Source organism: Orycteropus afer, unplaced genomic scaffold (genome assembly GCF_000298275.1).
Source record: "Orycteropus afer afer isolate SDZICR_OR568_19922 unplaced genomic scaffold, OryAfe1.0 scaffold00436, whole genome shotgun sequence".
Lineage (NCBI taxonomy): Eukaryota > Metazoa > Chordata > Mammalia > Tubulidentata > Orycteropodidae > Orycteropus > Orycteropus afer.
In genome coordinates, this window is record NW_006922023.1 from 2,634,510 (window position 1) to 2,650,396 (window position 15,887).

Sequence of the window (15,887 nt, forward strand, 5' to 3'; positions counted from 1 at the left end):
ACCTAGTAATGGGATGGCTGGGTCAAATGTATTTCTAATTCCAACTTTTGAAGGAATCACCATACTGCTTTCCACAATGGTTGTACCATTTTAAAGTCCCACCAGCAGTGTATGAGAGTCCTAATCTCTCCACAACCTCGCCAGCATTTGTTATTTTCTGTCTTGTTGAACTTTGATGTGCAAAAGATTTTAATTTCGGTAGTGTTGTATTTATTCATTTCCTTCCTCTATTACTTGTGTTTTGATCATTATGCCTAAGAAATTTGTGCCTACCCCACAGTTTTGAAGATTTACTGTTCTATTTTATCTATTTTGAGTTAAGTTTTGTGTGGAGTGTGAGGGAAGAATCTAAATTCATTTTGTAACAAGTGTATATCCAATTGTACCAGCACCATTTTATCTTTTCCTTTCTTAATTGCCTTGTCATCTTTGTCAAAAATCAATAGACCATAAAACTGAGGGTTTATTTATGAACTGCCAATTCTGTTCCCTTATCTATATGTCTATTTTTATGCCAGTACCACATTGTTTTTAATATAGTTTTGTAGTAAGTTTTGAAATCAGAAGTTTTGATCCTCCAATTTGTTTCTTATTTTTCAAGGTAGTTTTGACTATTCTGGGTCCTCTGCATTTCCATATGAATTTTAGGATCAGCTTGCAAATTTCCAGAGGGGAAAAAAAATTGTCAAGGATTTCATTGAATCTAGATTAATTTCAGGAATATTGTCACCTTGACAATATTGAATCTTCCAATCTATAAACACGAGTGTCTCTTTCTGAAGAGAAATTTGACAGAAAATGTTAATAGACTCAAAAATGTACATTTCTTTCACCCCACAAATAGAACTTCTGGGCATTTACCCTAAAATAAAAATCATGTGCTCAAAGATGTATGTAAAAAAGGAAATAGAGCTGAGTATGTTATGTAATGGGAGCTCTGATGGCATAGTGCCTAAGGTACTTGACTGCTAACCAGAAGGATGGCGTTCAAACCCACCAGCCACTCCTCGGAAGGAAGGTTGGGCAATCTACTTCCATAGTGATACTGTCTCAGAAACCCAAGGAGGGGTCACTATGAGTGCGGTGTGACTCGATGGCACATAACAATAACAACAGCATGTTATGTAATGTTCACATTTAACCAGGAGAAAGAGGAAGAGGCTTGGAAAAGAAGGAGAGGTAGAAAGAAGCCAGAGGAATAAAGTACCAAGACAACCATTAGAGTAATGTTTTAGGAAAGAGGAAACAGTTAAAACTGAATACTAAAGGAATATTCAAGAAATAACCAGTGACCTTCAAAAGGTCACTGATAACCTTCCAATAAGAAGACAGTGGGAGGTTGCCCAGACTATACGCTCATATGGTCTGCATGAGAGATGAGGAGATGGGCTCAACTGTAATCTACTCTTTCAGGAAGTTGACTACAAATAGAAGGAAATAAGTAAGGCAATCCACAGAGTAGGCAATAGAGTGTATTTATAGAGATCTGAGAATGTTGGTAGGCAAAGGAAAGAAACTGGTTGAAAGAAAGTAATTGAAGAGACAAGATAAAGAAAAGGTGGTTGTTGTTATGTGCCATCGAGTCGGACCCGACTCATAGCAACCCCTTGGGTTGCCGAGGAAGTATCACTACAGAAGTAGATTGCCCAACCTTCCTTCCGAGGAGTGGCTGGTGGGTCTGAACCGCCAGCCTTCTGGTCAGCAGTCAAGTGCCTTAGGCACTATGCTACCAGAGCTCCCAAAGAAAAGGTGGTTATCATTACTAGCTGCCGCCAAGTTGGCCCCCAACTTATGGTGACTCCATGCACAAATGAACAAAATGCTGCCCAGTCCTGCGCCATCTCCAGGAGTGGTTGCATATCGTACCACTGTGTTCCACAGGGTTTTCATTGGCTTATTTTCAGAAATAAATTGCCAGGCCTTTCTTCCTAGTCTCCGGTAGTCTGGAAGCTCTGCTGAAACCTGTTCAGCATCACAGCAACAAGCAATCCACTGACAGCTGGATGGTGGCTGAACTTTAGATGTACTGTGCAGGAATCAAACCCAGATTCAAAACCCAAAATTTTTGGAAGGCAAAAATTCTACAACTGAGCCACTACTGTCCTCATGGGAAGTTAGTTAGTGTCCAGAAAAAATAAAACTGGTATCAAGAGTATAGGTAGAAAAATTAATGTTTGGAGGAACAGCGGCTTCTTTCTCTGAGGCAGTTCTTTTGGAGAAAAAATATGAACTTATTTAAGTTAAGAGATCCCCATGTTCTTAGGGTTCAGAAATATCTCTGAGCATCAGTAAGGGGAGGGAAACAATGACATGCTAATAATTTAAGGCTGTTCTATGCCACCTGTCACAAAATCACTCTTAGAGGTTTCCCTCTGTCATTTTACCTTTTATTCATATCAATGGCCTCAACTTTTACTTTCACCTAAAATGTTTCACAGAAAATCTCGTAGTGATTTCTGCATTTGGGTTAAGAAACCTTTCCTTATGAGCAACTGATTTATACTCAGGGTTAATTAGGCTAAGCAAAATCACACAAAACAAAAAACAAAAACAGTACAGTTACAAATTATCCCAAACTCTTTTTCTGACAACATTGATTGGGAAAGAGAACCGAACAAGAGAGTTATTTGAAAGGCTTTTAAGTAGAGTGCATTTTGTGTCATGAGATTGCTAAGCAAAAAGGACTTGATAGAGAGGTGAATGTTATTGTTCACATAATGACAAGAAAGAGCTCTAGAAATTACAGATTTGTAGCTGTTATATGGAGTTGGCTTTCAATAGACAAGATAGGCTAGGATATGTTGAGATTATTGAGATAATAAACTCTGAAATGACGGTGGAATTTCACATCTCCATCAGTAGTTGAGCAGGTAAAACTGTACATATACTCTAAACTAAAATTTAAGGTGATTCTCATGGATAATTAGGACAAGAATAAGACACTACTTAAATTCTTATGGAGAAACTGAATTATTAAAATTGAGTTCTAAATATTCCAAAAATCTCTTAAGCTATATAATAAACTAAAATGTATCATTGCTATTGTTTAACTAATACTTATTTTTTAATTCAGGCCATATTATTCAGTTATAATCATTTTCTGATAGTAAGTATTTGCTGAATGAAAGAATTAAAAAGTAGGTTTTTCTAAAGAATTTATCTGTCAGGAATAAATTGTCTAGTCTATAGACAGTCTTCCAGAGAATTCTATATACTATGTTGTTGGTGGTGGTGAGTTGATTCCGATTCATGGCAACCCAATGTATGCAGAATAGAACTGTTGTATAGAGATTTTAAGGCTGTGACTTATCGCCAGGCCTACCTCCCAAGACATCTATACCAAAACTCACTGCCATCAAGTCGATTCCAACTCCCAGTGACCTCCTTTGGGTTTCCAAGGTGGTAAATCTTTATAGAAGTAGATTGCCAAGTCTTCCTTCTGCAGAGTGGCTGGTGGGTTTGATCTGCTAACCTTCTGGTTAGCAGTCAAATGCCTTAGGCACTATGCCACCAGAACTCCCTAAAACATCTACAGGTGGTTTCAAACCACCAGCCTCTCAGCTGGTAGTTGAGTGCTTAACTGTTTCTGCTACCTAGGTTTTTCTAAATATTATAAAGGAGTATATTTTATTTTACCAAAGAAAGGAATATCTTTACTAGCAGTGAAGGAAAACACAACTATCTTCAAAAATACAATCAAGCTAAATTGAATAGACAAGTAAATCACAAAATATTTCCTAAATATCATGACAGAACAAAAAAAGCAAAGTTTCTGCTTGGAGTAATCAAGTAGATAGAACTTTGGTTTATACTGTTTTCTCTCAGTTGAGAAGTTGTTCTTGGGATTTCAAATGAATTATTGGAAACAGCCAGTGGATGAGTGATTTTGGATAAATCTTCCCTAGTGTGTTCTTAGTACCAAGCCAGAGGGAAATACTTAGATGCTAGAAGATTCCAATTTGTTATACAAAGGTGGTGCTGGAAGGACCAATTCTATCTAAGCAATTACATTAACCTGTTAGTTTCAAATGTTTGGAGCATCCTCCTTCTTAGGGGAAATAAAAATTCTAGAATGAAAGAATTAAAGAGAAGGAATTAGTTATCTTAAGATAGATATGGTATTTTATAAAAGTGAGAAAAACACCTTAAAATTCTTTTAGACTGGAATACCTCTTTCCTGATAAAGAAATTTTGGGGTGTTTTTTTGTTTGTTTGTTTGTTTGTTTGTTTTTTATCTCAAGCATGGTCATTATATTTCACTCTGAAAATGGAAATTTTATAATTCTACTTTAAATTCCTACTATATGCATCTTTCTTGAACAACTTCCATGATGATTACAGTGTTTCTAGCATACTCTTTATCTGTCTTAGAAGTCAGTGTTTCCCAGTTCTTTCCACCTAAGTCCCCCTAATAAAAGTGAAGAATCAGTACATAATCACAGTTTGGAGTTTTAATCCAAGCTTGAAAATTAAGTCTTAATGTTGCCTCAAATATATCAAATCAAGTTGGTTATCTGTGTCTGTGGTATTTTATTATAAAAATGGGTTGAACTGTTTTTCATCAAGTTGAAATGAAGCCTCCTTGTGCCCCATGGCTTTTCAAATTCTCCCTCTCTGCATACCATCAAAGATTATGTTTCTATCAAAAAGTAGCATACATGTAAAGATAGAGAAGTAAAGCCAAACAGACGCTGTGCCAGTTCCTGTCTGATCCAATACAGTAAAGCTGTCAACATCCTTGAGATCCTCCAAGTGCTGACTCAGCCTCATCAGCTCAGACTAATCAGAGCCAAGTCTGACTGTCCACAGTCCCATCTTCTCATGTGGTGTAGGGCTTGCCACCAAGCCCTTAAACACTGGCATACCTCTGAACTCCAGCCTTCTGTAACCTCTGCTTTGTGGGCCTATAGACAGTCTTCCATTCCTGATTCTGGTTTATGCACCACCTCTTCTCAGTCCACTAGTTGGACTGAGCTAGCCCAGTCTTGCTTCAACACAATCAGATCCTTGGTGTGATATGAGTTCAACTGAGGCAGCTATAGACTAAACACAAGTTTAGAGTGATAGTGATTGGCTACCCCTTTCAATAGAGCATTTTGGCAGTCAGTCACCAATCATGAGAGTTTACCTTAAAATCTGGTCTCATTTACTCCCTTCACAGTACACCCTACTGTCTTTGTCCTCATGAACCCTGCAGCCTGTGTTTCACTGGATATGACAGGGTATGCCAGATGGCAACCAGATTAGTTGGACTTTGAGTGATTAACATTGAAGCTGCTGGCATGAGAGTGATAATACACCAGCTCACAGAAGGAGTAAATCTCAGATTGAGAGAATGTGATTTATTACAATAGAATAAAACATATCTTTGAGAAAGAGTAGAAGATGAAAGTGCCATTCAAGAAGAGTGTTACAGCAGCAGAATGTAATGCAGATACAACGCAATGCAATGCACTGCCATCAAGTCAGATCCGACTCATACCAACCCCTCCTTGGATTCTGAGGCAGTATCTCTATGGAAGTAGATTCTCCAACCTTCCTTCTGCAGAGTGGCTGGTGGGTTTGAACCACTAGCCCTCTGGATAGCAGGCAAATGCCTTAGGCACTACACCACCAAAGACTGACAACAGAAATACAGCATGAAAACAAATCTTTGATAATTCAGTGTGGGCATGGAATAAGGTTCTGTGCCGCAAGCAAGAGATAAGACATATTTGGAAGGAAATAATCTCTAAGCATTTGTTGCAGATTAAAGATCAGTCAGTACAGTAGAACAAAGTATATCACAACAAACCTAGATGAAATGACAAATTTTCAGAAGCACACAATCTGACTCAAAAGGAAACAGAAAATTTCAACAGACCCATAACAAGTGAAGAGATCAAATCAGTCATCAAACAAACCAATAAAAAAAAAAAAAGGCCTGGATCATATGCCTTCACTGGGAAGTTCTGTTAAACATTTAGAGAAGAATTGACACAATACTATTTAAACTCTTCCAAAAGATAGGCAGGGAAAGAATGCCCCCACTTCATTCTAAGCAAACATAGCCCTGATACCTAAACCATAAAAAGACACTACAAGATAGGAAAAATGCCATGGGCTTGGGACCATGGTCACAGAGAACTTCAAGCTCAATTGGCATAACAGACTACACAAAAACACTGTTCTACATCCAACTTCGGTGAATAACAACTGGGATCTTAAAAGCTTGCAAGTGGCCATCTAAAATGCAACACCTGGTCTCGCCTGGTCCAGAAAAAAGAACAAAGAAAACCAAAGACACATGAAAACAATTATTCCAAGGGACTACTGGACCATGTGAACTTCAGCCTACATGACTGTGAGATGAAGAACTAGATGGTGTCTGGCTACCACTGTCAACCACTCAGAAAGGGATAAGCATAGAAGAAGATCCCGGATAGAGTGGGAGAAAAATGTGGAACAAAACTCAAAATCATAAAAGACAAGCCTTAGTGATCTTGTAAAGACTAATGAAATCCCCAAGACTATGGCCCCTAGTCACCCTTTGAGCCTGGAACTGAACTCACTCCTGTGGCTTCCAGCCAAATAGGCAGGCATAAAAGGTCAACATTTAGAAAGGTAAGTACACTCCTTAGAACAATCAAACATGGGAGATCAGAAGGGCAGTATTTGCACAGGGACTTAGCTTAGAGAGCAGGAATGTGTAGAAAAGAAGGATACCAGGAAAAGGTAACCATAGGGAGGAAGTGGGAAGAGGGCTGTTACAAGGGATTGCAATCAATGTCATGGAGCAAAATTTGTATGAACTGTTGTATGGAAAATCAATTTGCTCTCTAAGCTTTCACCCGAATCACAATTAAAAAAAAAAAAAAAAAAAAAAAAACCTGTAGGCTAATATCTCTTATGAGTGTAAATGCAAAAATTCTCTAAAAAAACATGAGCAAACATAATCCAACAGCATATTAAAAGAGTCATACACCATGTCCAAAGGGAATTTATTCCAGGAATGCAGGCAAGGTTCAACATTATAAAATCAATCAATATATATATAACACATCACACAAGAAAGAAGAACCACCTGATCATTTCTATGGATACAGAGAAGGCATTTTATAAAATCCAGCACCCTTTCTTGATGAAAACCCTCAAGAATATTGACATAGAAGGGAAATTCCTCAATATGATTCACAGAATATATGAAAAGCCAACAGCCAACATTATACTTAATAGAGAAAGACTGAGAACTTCCTCTCTTGAAATTGGGGACAAGACAAATGTATTCATTCAATACCACTTCTATTTATTGTATTAAAAGTTCTAGCCAGAGAAATTAGACAAGAAAAATAAATAAAAGATATCCAGATTGGAAAAGAAGTTAAATTATCTCTATTTATGGATGATATCTTATTTATAGAAAATCCCGAAGAGTCTATAAGAAAATTTCTAGAACCAATAGAGGAATTTAGCAAGTTGCAGGGTATAAGGTCAACAAACAAAAATCACTTGGGTTTCTGAACATCACACTTCTAGAATAGCCACCAGTGTTGTCACCTAACTGGAAAATCAATTTCATATGGAACATGCTATCTCATCCTCGCTCACTTAAAACCTGCAAAAGTTCTAAATGGAATATTGTTGTGTTGTTGGTGCTGTCGAGTTGGTTAATACTCACAGTGATCTTATGTACAACAGAATGAAACACTGCAGGGTCCGACATCATCTTCACATTAATTGCTATGTTTGAGTCCATTGTTGCAGCCACTGTGTCAGTCTATCTCGTTGAAGGAATTCTTTTTCTCTGGCCCTATACTTTACCAAGCATGATGTTCTTCTCCAGGGAATGGTCCCTCTTGATAACATAAAGTACAAGGAAAAAAGTCTTGCCATCCCCACTTAACAGGAGCATTCTGGCTGTGCTTCCTATAAGACAGATTCATTTATTCTTCCGGCAGTCCATGGTATGTGTATTCAATATTCCTTGCCAACACCATAATTCAAAGACATCAATTCTTTTTCTGTCTTTCCTATTCATTTTCGAGATTTCTCATATATATTAGGTGATTGAAAATACCATGGTTTGAGTCAAGCACATCTTAGTCCTCAAAGTGATATCTGCTTTTTAACACTTTAAAGAGATTATTTGCATATTTCCTCACTGCAATATGTCATTTGAATTCTTGACTGCTGCGTCCATGAATGTTGACTGTGGATCCAAGTAAAATGAAATCCTTGACAACTTCAATCTTTTCTCCACTTATCATGATGTAGCTTATTGATCCAGTTGTGAGGATTTTAGTTTTCTTATGTTGAGGTGTAATCCATACTGAAGGGTGTAGTCTTTGAACTTCATCAGTAAGTGCTTCTAGTCCTCTTCTCTTTCAGCAAGCAAGGTTGTGTCATCTGCATATTACAAGTTATTAAAGAGTCTTCTTCCAATCCTGATGCTGCCTTCTTCCTCATATAGTCAAGCTTTGGGGATTATTTGCCCAGCATATGGATTGAATAACTGTGATGAGAGGATACAAGTTTGGCATACAATTTTCCTGATTATAATCCATGCATTATAACCTTGTTCTACTTGAACTGCCTCTTGGTCTATGTGTACATGTTCCTCATAAGCACAATTAACTGTTCTGGAATTCTCGTGATTCACACAGTCAAATGCCTGTGCATAATCAATAAAACATAGGTAAGCATCTTTCTGGTATTCTCTGCTTTCAGCCCAGATCCATATGACATTGGCAATAATATCCTTCCTTCAATGTCCTCTTCTGAATCTGGCTTGAATTTATGTCAGTTCCTTATTGATGTACTGCTGCAACCACTTTTGAGTTATCATCAGCAAAACTTTACTTGCATGTTAAATATACTGTTCGATCATTTACACACTGTTTGATCACTTTTCTTTCCAAAGCACAAATGTGGATCTCTTCCAGTCAGTTGGCCAGGTATCTATCTTATAAATTCCTTAGCATTGATGTGAGTGCTTCCAACATTACACCCATTTATTGAAATATTTCAGTTGGTATTCTGTGAAATCCTGGAGACCATTTTTTTTTTATCAATGCTTTTAGTGCAACCTGGACTTCTTCCTTCAACACCACTGGTTCTTGATCACATGCTAATTCCTGAAATGGTTGAATGTCAACCAATTATTTTTGTGTATTCTGTATATTCCTTACATTTTCTTTTGATGCTTCATTCATTTTTCAATATTTTACTCATATAATCTTTCAATATTGTAACTCGAAGTTTGAATTTTTTCCATTCTTTCAGTTTGAGAAATGCTGATCATGATGTTCTTTCCTTTTGGTTTTCTAATACCACATCTTTGCACATTCCATTATAATACTTTACTTTTTCTTCTTGAGTCACCCTTTGAAATATTCTGTTCAGATCTTTTACTTCATCACATCTTCCAATCACTTTAGTTACTTGTCTTAGAAAGAGTTTATTCCTATAATTTTTACAGGCTAAAATCCCAAGTTCAAAGTGCCACGCTGTATGGCTCCTCAACCTTAGGCTTCATTCATCTCTGCCTCCTGCTCCCAGCCCACTGAAGCTGGAGGCTTTTCTTCACCCAGACAGCTGCTGGTTGCTGAGGCTGAGAAACCCAAGGTCAATAAGTAAAAAAGCACAGTTCCAATGTTGCCAAACAACATGGCAGGTCACTAATTCAAATCCAGAATGAGTCCCAAGATTGGTAGGGCATGGAAGGCTGCTGAACAACAACTTGGCTACATGCATGGTTTAAGCATGCCAAAAAGCTGGAGATCTTCCTCAAAGTTGTTTCTTATATACTGGAAGCAGACCACATCCCTAAAGCAGCTACACAGCTGCTCTAAGATTCCACCATGGAGTTGATTGCAAATCTCACCACAGGGAATAACTACATCCAGCTGCCCAGCTCAACCAGGCCCAGCCAAGTTGACAACAATCTTAACTACCACATGTATATACTGGAAAGAGGCCACACCCTAAACAGAACTCCCTTTCAACTGATTGACTGCTCAAAGCACAGCTCATCATAGAGGTGATTACATTATAGCAAATCTCTTCATGGGGGATGACTACATCATAACTGCTGTGGTAGTACAGTTTGTGTGTCAACTTGGCTGGACCTGGTTATATGGCTGGGTAGCTGGATGTAGTATTATTCCCCATGATGAGACTGGAAATCAACTCCATGGTGGAATCTACTGTGAGCAGCTAAGTAAGAAACTGTAAGAAAATAAACTCATGTTTGTTAAGGCCACTCCATTTGTGGTATATTCTTACCAGAGTATCACTAGGTAACCAGAACAACTGCTAAACCACTTAAGCAGCTAGCTACCTTAAGGAATGTGGTCTGCTTCCTGTATATAAGCAGAAGCCTTGGGAAATGGTCTCTAGCATATGGCATGCTTGGACCCTGCATGTAGCTGTGTTCAGTAGCCAGCCATGCTCTGCCAACCTTGGGACTTACAAAGGACTTAAATTAATGGTCTGCCATGTGGTTTGGTAACATCGAGACTGTGCCTTTTTACTTGTAGACCTTGGGCTTGTTAACCTCAGCAGCCAGTAGCTGCCTGAGTGAAGAGATGCCTCTAGCTTCAGTGGGCCAGGAGCAAGAGGCAGAGCTGAAGTCTAAAGTCGAAGGGCTTTCACACAGCACCTAGAGCCTGGCACTTTGAACTTGGACTTAAAGCCTCCAAACTGTAAGAAAATAAACTCATGTTTGTTAAGACCACTCCATTTGTGGTATATTCTTGTCAGAGTATCACTAGGTAACCAGAACAACTGTTGAACCAGTTAAGCAGAGAAGCAGCCAGGCATTCAGGTAAGGGGAGGGACCCAGGTCCTACCCCCACCAGCCAAGAAAATGGGGGAAATAAAAGCCAGAGGGCATGACAGAGAAGAGCAGCAGCCAGGGATCTGGGTAAGGGAAGGGACCCAAGCCCTACCCACACCAGCCAGGAAAGTGGGGAAAAGAGAAGCTGGAACAGACGACAGAGCAGAGTAGCAGCCAAAGATCCAGGCAAGGGAAGCAAGCCAGGCCCCACCCCCGCCAACCAGTAAGTCAGGGAAAAGAGAAGCCACAGTGGACAAAAGAGCAGAACAGCAGCCAGATATCCAAGTAAGGGGCGGGAGCCAGGCCCTACCACCACCAGCCAGGAAAGTGGGGGAAAGAGAAGCCAGAGCAGAGCAGCAGCCAGGGATCCAGGTAAGGGAAGAGACTAAGGCCCCACCCCCACCAGTCAGTAAAGCAGGGAATAGAGAAGCCAGAGCAGATGACAGAGCAGAACAGCAGTCAGGGATCTAGGTAAGGGGAGGGACCCAGGGCCAACCCCCATGAGCCAGAAAAGTGGAGGAAATAAGAGCCAGAGGGAACAACAGAGCAGAGCAGCAGTCAGGGATCCAGGTAAGGAGGGTGATCTAAGCCCAACCCCCATAAGCCAGGAAAGTGAGGGAAAGAGAAGCCAGGGGGATGTCAAAGCAGAGCAGTACCAGGGATCCATGTAAGGGGAAGTCAGAGAGGTTTCCAGCAGCTAAGGGAGACAAACTTGTCTGTCAGTTTGTCGTACTATTGTGGCTTGCGTGTTGCTGTGAGACTTGAGGCTCTGCCACTGGTGTTTCAAGTGCAGCAGTGTTGCACATGGTTTGCAGGTTTCAGTACAGCTTACAGACTGAGACAGACCAGGAAAAGGAAGAGGCCATACACTTCTTAAACAATTGGCCAGGGAAAACCTTATGAATAGCAGAGAAACACTGTCTGATACATTACTACACAACTTTATGAATAGCCTGGAAACATTATCTGATACAGTGCAGGAGAATGAACCCCTTAGGTCAGATGGCTTTCAAAATATGACTAGGAAAGAGCTGCATCATCAAAGTAAGACCAACCTTACTGATACAGATAAAGTAAAGCTTTCAAGACCTCCATTTGCTGACATGGCACCACTCAAATTGAGGAGAAACAGCTGAAAACATCCATTAATAATGTTGTTGTTGTTATGTGCCATCGAGTTGGATCCAACTCATAGTGACCCCTCCTTGGGTATCTGAGGTGGTATCACTACAGAAGTAGATTGCCCAACCTTCCTTCTGAGGAGTGGCTGGTGGGTTTGAACCGCCAGCCTTCAGGTTAGCAGTCAAGTGCCTTGGGCACTATGCTACCAGAGCTCCTCCATAAATAATAAGAACATGAAACGTACCAAGTACAAATCTAGGAAAATTGGAAATTGTCAAAAATGAAATGGAACGCATAAAGATTGATATCCTAGGCATTAGTGAGCTGAAATGGACCGGTGATGGCCATTTAGAGTCAGACAACAGTATGATCTACTATGCCGGGAATGACAATTTGAAGAAAAATGGTGTGGCATTCGTCATCACAAAGGATATTTCAGCCCCAACTCATAGCGACCCCTCCTCGGGTTTCTGAGGCAGTATCACTACGGAAGTAGGATTGCCCAACCTTCCTTCCGAGGAGTGGCTGGTGGGTTTGAACGGCCAGCCTTCTGGTGAGCAGTCAAGTGCTTTAGCCACTATGCTACCAGAGCTCCTCAACAACAACAACAGTTAATACACTTATTATTCAAATTTATGCACCAGCCACCAAAGCCAAAGAGGCTTTGATGAGAAAATTGAGGATTTTTATCAACTTCGGCAGTCTGAAATTGAATGAACTTGCAATCAAGATATGTTAATTATCACTGGTGACTAGAATGCAAAAGTTCTACATGAAGAAACTCTGGTAGTTGGAAAATTGGCCTTGGTGACAGAAATAATGCTGCAGATTGCATGACAGAATTTTTCAAGACCAATGACTTGTTCATTGCACATACCTTTTTTCAACAACACAAACAGTGGCTATACATGTGGACTTTGCCCGATGGAGTACACAGGAATCAGACTGATTTCATCTGTGGCAAGAAGGGATGAAAAAGTTCAATATCTTCAGCCAAAACAAGGCCCAGAGCTGATTGTGGAACAGACCATCAATTGCTCAAATGCAAGTTCAACTTGAAGTTGAAAACAATTAAAACAAGTCCATAAGAGCCAGAATATGATCTTGAATATATCACTCTTGAATTTAGAGACCATCTGAAGAATGGATTTGATGCAATGAACACCAATGATCAAAAACCAGAATAATTGTGGGATGACATCAAGAGAATCCATGAAGAAAGCAAGGTGTCATTAAAAAGATGAGAAAAGAAGAAAAGACCAAAATAGATGTCAGAAGAGATTCTGGAACTTGCCCTTGAAAGGAGAGTAGTTAAAGCAAATGGAAGAAATGACAAGATAAAAGAGCTGAACAGAAGATTTAAAAGAGCAGCTCGAGCAGACAAAGCCAATTACCATAATGAATTGTGCAAAGACCTGGAGTTAGAAAACCAAAAGGGAAGAACACACTAGGCATTTCTCAAGCTGAATGAACTGAGGAAAAAAAATTAAGCCTCAAGTTGCAATATTGAAAGATTCTATGGGCAAAATATTGAATGATGCAGGAAGCATCAAAAGAAGATGGAAGGAATACACAGAGTCACTGTACTAAAAGAACTGGTGGATGTTCATCCACTTCAGGAGGTGGCATATGATCAAAACCAATGGTATTGAAGGAAGAAGTCAAAGCTGCATTGAAGGAATTGGTGAAGAACAAGGCTTCAGAAATTGATGGAATACCCATTGAGATGTTTCAACAAATGGATGCCCCACTGGAGGAACTCACTCAGTTATGCCAAGAAATTTCAAGGACAGCTACCTGGCAAACTGATGGAAAGAGATCCATATTTGTGCTCATTCCAAAAAGAGGTGATCCACAGAATGTGGAAATTATAGAACAACAACATTAATATCACATACAAGTAAAATCTTACTGAAGATCATTCAAAAACAGTTGCAGCAGTATATTGACAGGGAACTTCCAGAGGTGAAGGCTGGATTCAGCATAGGATGTGGAACAAAGGATATCATTGTTGATGTCAGATGCATATTGGCTCAAAGCAAAGAATGCCAGAAAGATGTTTAGTTGTGTTTTATCGACTATGGAAAAGCATTTTATTGTGTGGATCATAACAAATTGTGGATAACATTGAGAAGAATGGGAATTCCAGAACACTTAATTGTACTCATGAGGAACCTGTACTAGAGACCAGGAGGCTGTCATTCACAGAACAATGGGACACTGCATGGCTTAAAATCAAGAAGGGAGTTCATCAGGGTTGTATCCTTTCACAATACTTATTTAATCTATATGCTGAGCAAATATGAGAAGCTGGACTATATGAAAAGAACATGGCATCAGGATTGGAGGAAGAATCACTAGCAACCTGTATTATTCTAATGACACAACTTTGCTTGCTGAAAGTGAGGATGACTTGAAGCACTTACTGATAAAGTTTGAAGATCACAGGCTGTAGTATGGATTACATTTCAGTATAAAGAAAACAAAAATTCTCACAACTGGACCTGTAAGCAGCATCACAATGAAAGGAGAAAAGATTGAAGTTGTCAAAGACTTCACATTGCTTGGTTCCACAATCGACGCCAATGGAGGCAGCAGTCAGGACATGATATGACATATAACACTGAACAAGATGGCTGCAAAGGACCTCTTTCAAGTGCTGAGGAGCAAAGATGTCTCCTTGAGGGCTAAGGTGTGCCTCACACAACCCATGATATTTTCAATCACCTCATATGCATGTGAGAGCTGGACAATGAATAAAGAAGACCAAAGAAGAATTGATGCTTTTGAGATGTGGTGCTGGAGAAGAATACTGAAAGAACTAACAAATCTGTCCTGGAGGAAGTACATCCGGAATGCTCCTTGGAAGCGAGAATGGCCAGACTTCATCTCACCTACTTTGGTCATGTTGTCAAAAGGGACCATTCCCTGGAGAAGGATGTCATGCTTGGTAACATGGAGAGTGGACAAAGGAGGGGCAGGCCCTCAACAAGATGAACTTACACAGCGGCTGCCGTGATGGGCTCAAGCATAGTAGGGATCATGGATCTGCTGTGGGACTGGGCGGTGTTTCATTCTGCTGTGCATAGGGTCGCTGGTAGCATAGTGCCTAAGGCACTTGACTGCTGACCAGAAGGCTGACAGTTCAAACCCACCAGCCACTCCTCCGAAGGGAGGTTGGGCAATCTACTTCCGTAATGATACTGCCTTGGAAACCCAAGGAGGGGTCGCTATGAGTTGGGTCCAAATCGATGGCACATAACAACAAAAACAACAACAGGGTCATTATGAGTCGAAGACAACTTGACGGAACCTAACAACAACAACAAACCAAACTTAAAATCCTAGCTTAGCCAAGTTGACACACAATCTTAACTATCACATTACTTTGCATTTAAGAGCAAGAGCAAGGTTCAGAGACTCTTCTGACATCTATTTTTCCCTTTTCTTTCTTTCCTGCCTTTTTACTGATATTTTGCTTTCTTCATGTATGATGTCCTTGATGTATTCCCACAACTCCTCTGATCTTAAGTCATTGGTGTTCAATGTGTCAAATATATTCTTTTTTTTTTTTTTTTTTTTTGCTCCTAAGGAGCATACTTTTATTTTTATTTTTATTTTTTATTGTTATTTGTGTGAGAATTTACAGAGAAAATTCACTTTCCATACAGCAGTTCACATACACTTTGTCTCATGACATTGACCACAATTTACCACAATGCAATAGCTCCCCTCCTACTGCCTCCCAACAGTCACCTCTTCCCTGTGTCCATCACTCCATGAACTCCTGCCCACTGAGCTGTCTCACTGTGCAAAAGCAGCTCTTCTTTCTCCCATGATTGTTCTCTCTAAGGAGCATATCTACCTCAGATACATATGTTCAACTCATATGCCTGTCTTTTGCTTGGCTGGAAGCCACAGGGGTGGGTTCAATTCCAGACCTGAAGGG